Source organism: Schistocerca cancellata, chromosome 1 (assembly GCF_023864275.1).
Source record: "Schistocerca cancellata isolate TAMUIC-IGC-003103 chromosome 1, iqSchCanc2.1, whole genome shotgun sequence".
NCBI lineage: Eukaryota > Metazoa > Arthropoda > Insecta > Orthoptera > Acrididae > Schistocerca > Schistocerca cancellata.
In genome coordinates, this window is record NC_064626.1 from 588,937,730 (window position 1) to 588,944,401 (window position 6,672).

General features: G+C 44.4%; 1 pseudogene; it reads right to left on the reverse strand.

Moving 5' to 3' along the window:
* Positions 1 to 1,527: 1,527 nt before the first annotated feature.
* On the reverse strand, positions 1,528 to 1,645 carry LOC126100205 (5S ribosomal RNA; annotated as a pseudogene).
* Between the last annotated feature and the right edge of the window lie 5,027 nt (positions 1,646 to 6,672).

Genomic DNA, 6,672 nt, shown 5'->3' on the forward strand with positions numbered 1-6,672 from the left:
CTAGGACTTGTAGAGGGTAGTGTACACACAATATTTTGAATAGATATCGGTGTGCGGAAACGTCATCCAACGACTCTACAGAGCGTAGAAGCTATAGGCGCAGATGCCTATAGATGTATGTATATATATTGAGTGATTCCGTGATGATGTTTCAGACATTCTAGGATGATGAATAACGATATACGTATCAATTCGAAGTAAGGGTTCCTGTACCAGAAACTAACGAGACGAAAGTGAAAATCGTTCTGATAATTGGGACAGTGGAATACATGTACTGGTACAGTTGCTGCTAAGGTAATAGGTTAGAAAACTTTCAGAGGTGGTGCTAAGGACAAAAAAAAGTCAAGTAATCATGGGTTCTAAAATGCATACTTTGAGAGCTATGAGCACTTGTTCAATAGAGGAGATGTGTTTCACAGTAGCGAAGATGAGCAAGAGCCCATAGCTCCTTATGAATGCATCGTACAACCCATGTCCATTGTACACCTTTTCCCTTCCTTTGGTCCATACTACCGCCTCTGAAAGCCTACGAAGTATGGCTTAACTGTCCACATGTCACCTGAAAAGTTCTAAAAATATCGAAGAAACAGAAATACAACGCGGTACTAGTATTGAAAACCACACAAATACAAATTTTGTAAATAATGTCAAAATCCCTAAGACATATCACTCGTAAATGGCACAGTCGCTGGTGTGGCCTCCGATTTAAAAAAAATATATATAATTATTCTTTACCGGCTGCGCATACATAACTATCGCTGATGTACGTAAACGTTTTTCGTTTTTTATTCGTCACTGTCTTAGTTCGGACCTCGTTCTAATGAATCAGGTTCTTTAGTTTGTTCTTATTACATGCCTAAAATTTCAAAAATATAACAGAGTAAAGAGTACAGGTAATCCTAAAAATTACTACAGTAAGATGACGTAAAATGACTACCTCATTTTTAATAAAAGTGGATTTCTGTGTAATTTTGATACAGTGATAAGGATAGCTACTGACCATGGCCGACATGGTATACGCCTAAGAAAATTAGACCTACACATCATTGTATTCACGAAATTCCCGCAGGCACCTCCAATTAGTTGGGTAACAAAGAGGAAACGAAATGAAATGGGGTTGCTCTGGATAGATGAACGTCGAAATTTGTAGAAGATAGGCTGCGATAAAAAAAAGTGTGCTGTTTCCCGTCCCTCGTAGCGGATCAATCACAGTCTCTGGCAGCTATTATACAGAGTTCACTGACCGTAATGTTTAGTACGGAACGGAAATCAAATCTGCTTACACACTACTTAATATACGGATGCTAAACTAAACTAAACTCCGTCCGAACAGGACTTGAAAGCCCAACGGCACCGACCGGCCGCCGTGTCATCCTTCAGCTCACAGGGGTCACTGGATACGGATATGGAGGGACATGTGGTCAACACACCGCTCTCCCGACCATATGTCAGTTTACCAGACCGGAGCCGTTAATTCTCAATCAAGTAGCTTCTAGTTTGCCTCACAAGGGCTTAGCGCACCCCTCTTGCCAACAGCGCTCGGCTGATCAGTTGGTCACCCATCCAAGTGCTAGCCCAGCCCGCCAGCGCTTAACTTCGGTGATCTTACGGCAACCGGTGTTACCACTGTGGCAAGGCCGTTGGCTTAATAAACGGGAAACTGACATTATTCCTTTTCCCGCGTTTCATTTCTATTTTGAAACTAAATTATTAAAGTGAAGGGGACCCACTACTTTCAGCTTATCCTCCTCCAGTTTACTTATAGTTTTTTCACAGCTGTAGGACCTGCTTGGCATCTGTTCTTTCGAAGGAACAGACATCAAGCATTCAAATAAAATTATTAAAAGCTTCACAGGTATTAATGACAAACCCTGAATGTTAATACTAACAAAATGCTTATTTGTGCCTTAATACACAAAATACACAACACTTTAATTGTAGGTGCGGAATAATTCCCCCTTACACACTCTAGAATTCTCCGTTCCTTTAATTGATTGATCGATTTATCTTTTGTTATAAAAACTGTCCATTAACAGCTTGCAGCAGTTCGGTTTTTTACTCCCGTTATAAGGATTCTGTAACCAGTCGTATACGCTATAAGATCCCTTTTCTATTGCATAACATCTTACACGATAGCTCGTTATAGTAGTGCGTATGAATATATTAGCAGTTGCATTCTTTTTATATGATACGTGGATACCAATATTATCAATGTTTCTTTATAATCTATGAACCATATTTCAGATCAAAATTATTAAATCTTTCACCTACGTTGCAGTAGAAAGTTAACAGGCACATTAGTCCATTATTTACACAACTGCAATATCAAATAACTTAACAATCCCGTACATTTCTCATTTTTGGTGTGGGTTTCGGTATAGAACGTCCCTCAAAGGCTTTTGAACAGTCTCCAAATCCAGTAACTAATTTTGATAATACTACTGTGTGTCGGAATCATATAATTAAACTACCCACAACAACTTCACATCTGTAGTATTCCATAAGCTTCCAGCAAGAAAGCAGCGCTCCTACTCCAGAGATGGTCGTTCATTTTCTTAATCCAACAGCTGACTGCTGCCAACTGAAAGTGCCGAAGAGTTCTTCAGCTTAACTACGTGCAACTCTCTCCCATTGATAACTTACACTAATTACAAGTTGAATAAAAGCGAAAAAAATCTTTCCCCCTCCTACGTGACATCATTTCCTTTCCTATACACATCTACCGTTAGCGATAACGGTACCCTCTTGTCTGGTCGAGGATGAGAGCCTCTCCCCGAGCATTCCAAGTGTTCCACTTTCCTCACAAAATCAATAATAATATAGTTGATTTAGTCACATTACTGAGACCACAGAATACGTTTGATGACAGCGTGCATTAACCATTCACAGAGAGCAGGTGGTAGCACTAGCAGTTGGCGTGTGTGTGTGTGTGTGTGTGTGTGTGTGTGTGTGTGTGTGTGTGTGTGTGCGAGAGACAGAGAGAGAGTGTGTGTGTGTGTGTGTTTATGTACGAGTATAAAGCCCGTCGGTGGAACACAGTAAACTATCAAGTCGTCGTTGTAATGCTGAAAGGGAGCGATAAAAGTGATATCCAAGGGGCCATGATCATTGACTTTCAGGCCAAGGTTGGAAGCATTTCCAAAGTGGCTAAGTTTGTAAACCATTCGGTGTCGCCATGGTTGAAGTATAACATCGGTGGCAAAACCGCCGCTGAGGAAAGTTTGTTTCACCATCGGTCTTAGTTGACAGGGATGGTGGCGACTGCGGAGATGCGCACTGGAAGATAGACTTGCAATTGTTCAGCTACTGATCGAGAACATGTAGCATGGAGATACGAAGGAGTCTCTTGGAAGACCGTTCAGCTAATGTTGCTGCGTGTGGGTCTCCGCAGCAGCACTTTATTAACGCACCCATGCTTACTGCTGTTCATCGGTGACGAGACTGGAATTTGTACGTCGTTACTGCAACTGGAAGTCCGCTGAGTGGTGACAGATAACCTTCTCAGGGAACCACTTATTATAAGCCATCAAAAAGACGGCCGACACAATCAAACAATTGTCGGAAGTGTCCAAGAACGAGGTGGGAGCGTTATGATGCGGGGAATGTTTTCGTGGCATTCCCTGGGTGATGTCAGTATGTAAGGCCCAGTGGATCAACATAAGTGTGCACATATTCCTGAGGACCATGTCCATCCCTACATGCAGATTGTTTTTCCTCAGTACGATGACATCTACGAGGAGGAAAAGGCAACGTATCGCACAGCTCGCAATGTATGTGCGTGGTTATAAGAGCATGAGGATGAGTTTACTGGTTTCCCCTGGCCACCAAACTCCCCAGATTTAGCCTCAATCGAGAATCTGTCTTACCATTCCTATCAATCTCAACCGCGAAACCTAGCGCAGTCGGCACAGCTCCACACTTCTGTCGGTACCCACTGTACCCTTATTGACTCTATTCCCGCGTCCCGCGCTGAAAAATATGGTTATTCAGGATTTTGACAGGTGGTCATATTAATGCGACTGGACAGTGTATGTATCCTCTTCATTTATCATGGCATCGATTTTTCCAATATACAGTCTATGACTGGACGGTCCTGCCGTATGGTAAGGTAGTCCATACTGCTGGTTATAATTGTTAGTAGTTTCTCTACTACGGGGATGGCTCCTGTCACTAAGTACCCAGGAGTGCCCACTGCTAAGCATTCTCGCATCAGGGATGTCCCCATTCGATCTAACCTCTTCCAAACCATGTGGTTGGTCCACAGAATCTAACAATCATTGAATAGATTTCTAAAACTAAACTATGCTCCGCCCGAACAGGCCATGAAGGTACAACGGTACCGACCGGCCGCCGTGTCATCCTCAGACCACTGGGGTCACTGGATGCACATATGGAGAGGCATGTATTCAGCATACTACTCTCATGGCCATATGTCAGTTTATGAGACCATAGCCGCTACTTCTCAGTCAAATAGCTTCTCAGTTTGTCTCACAAGGGCTGAGTGGACGGCGCTTGCCAACAGTGCTCGGCAGACTGGATGGTCAGACATCCTACTGCTAGCCCAGCCCGTCAGTGCCTAACTTCGGTGATCTGACGAGAACCTTTGCGGCAAGGCCGTTGGCCACTTAGATCTCTACCAATCAAAATTTCTTCACACGGTAAAGTTAACATATCACTAATATTATATTCGTGCCAGCCGTTTGCAGCTCAGGAGATCATCTAAATAAGGGGTGATTATAATGAAAGTTAAACTTTCGAACCGCTGTAGAAGTAGACCACTGGTGAGAATATCACAGTGCAACGGAATATTATCGGAGAAGGGGGAAAACGTATGGCAGAAGAAGAATAAATAGTTTGAAAATGAAGCAACAGCTGGTGGTGTGTCATCATAATTTAATAGTGGTCGTCAACAAACGACAAATGAATCATACAACTGTGCCTAAGGTGTACGCTTGACATTAATCAAACTGTACTACTCAGTGTGCATGGGTGTACAGGTGTGATACTGATAGTTACCTAAGCCCATCCACCACGGCAAGTTCATATCACATAGGTTCGGAAGAATCAGTTTTCAATTGTCCTGAGGCCAGAAACCGCATCAAAAGCATCACTCGCATTGGTTTTTAACTGTCCTGGGCTACAAACGACATAAAAAGAATCAGTTACTTCAGTTTTTAATTGTTCTGAGGCCAAAGACCGCATCAAAAGCGTCAATCCAATCGGTTTTTAATTGTCCTGAGACCAAAAACCGTATTAGAAGCATGAATCAAAATCAAATCACATTAATTTCCGTGTGACTGGCCCAGAACCTGTTCAATATGCTGTCCACCGTTTTCTGCAACAAGCTGAAATCGGGAGACAGCATATTCCGCAACTGATCGAAGTGTTTCCAGGGTCACGTTCAGAATGTGTTGCACAATGCGTGCCTTCAATGCAGCTAAGTTTGCAATCGGAACACTGAACACAACATGTTCCAGATAGCCCCACAGGTTGAAGACACACAGATTAAGATCAGGTGATCGGGACGGCCAGGCTGTAGGGAAATGGCGGCTGACAATTCAAGTATTTCCGAAATGGCGCTTCAGCAGCTGCTTAATTGGATTTGCAATGTGCGTAGTTGTACTATCATGCATAAAAATGATCCCACCCACACTTCCACGCTGATGGAGAACAGGAATGATGTGTTGAGCAAAAGACACTCGGAACGTTTACCAGTGACCGTCGATAAATGATGCCGTAACCCAGCAGCACACAGTGACCCTTTTCAAGATTAAGTGGTACTGGTTGATTTGCGTGTGGATTTTCCGTTGTCCGTATTCCACAATTCTGTGTATTGACTTATCCTGTCAGACAGAAGTGGGCTTCGTCTGTTCACAAAATCTTCCACGGCCCATAATTATCCACTTACGTGCCAGCAAGAAATTCTAAAGCAAAGGTCTCTCTTAGTGGCTGGTCAACAGGAAGCAACTCGTGCACATGGATAATTTTGAATGGATAGCAAAAAATGGTGTTCCGTAGGATTTTACGCACCATGCTCACGGGTATGTTCAATGCAGACCGAGCCCTCGCCTCCTCCGCCTCCTCTCGTCCTACCGATGGAGCTGCACCGGCCCACGCCGCAGCAACCGACACCTTCTGCATCTTGCTATGGGCCTCAGGAAGTGGACGCGTACCGTTCAGGTCCTTTTCCGGGGGGCGTTTCCGCCAGAGCGAAAGACGGATAGCGGGATACGACCGGAAATCTGAAGTACCCTGCAGCCACAGCTTCCGGTCCAGCGCAACGTTCACGCTCCTGCCTCCCCTCCACTTGTCGAGCGCCTTATAGGATGACGGTCCGTCGCACTGTGGGGGAGGAATGTTCCGGGGTAAAGTCAAGGGCCGGCACGCCAGGCGGGAACGTTGGAGCAGAGGGGCGTGTGAGGAGAATGTCCACCAATTGCAAGAGGACCGCCCTCTCTCTAGGACGACAAGGCGAATGCTACGCCCTCTACACGAAGAAGACATAAGCACCGCGCCGCCCAGCCGCGGCCCAGATGAAGACTAGCAGTTCGCCGACTGCCACAGGGGCATCAAGAATAGGCCCTTCTATGGCAGCAACTGAGGAACTGTATTACTTCTCTTGTACTACGAATTGTATGTAGTGAAGAGATTGTTTACATTGCATCTCGGCCT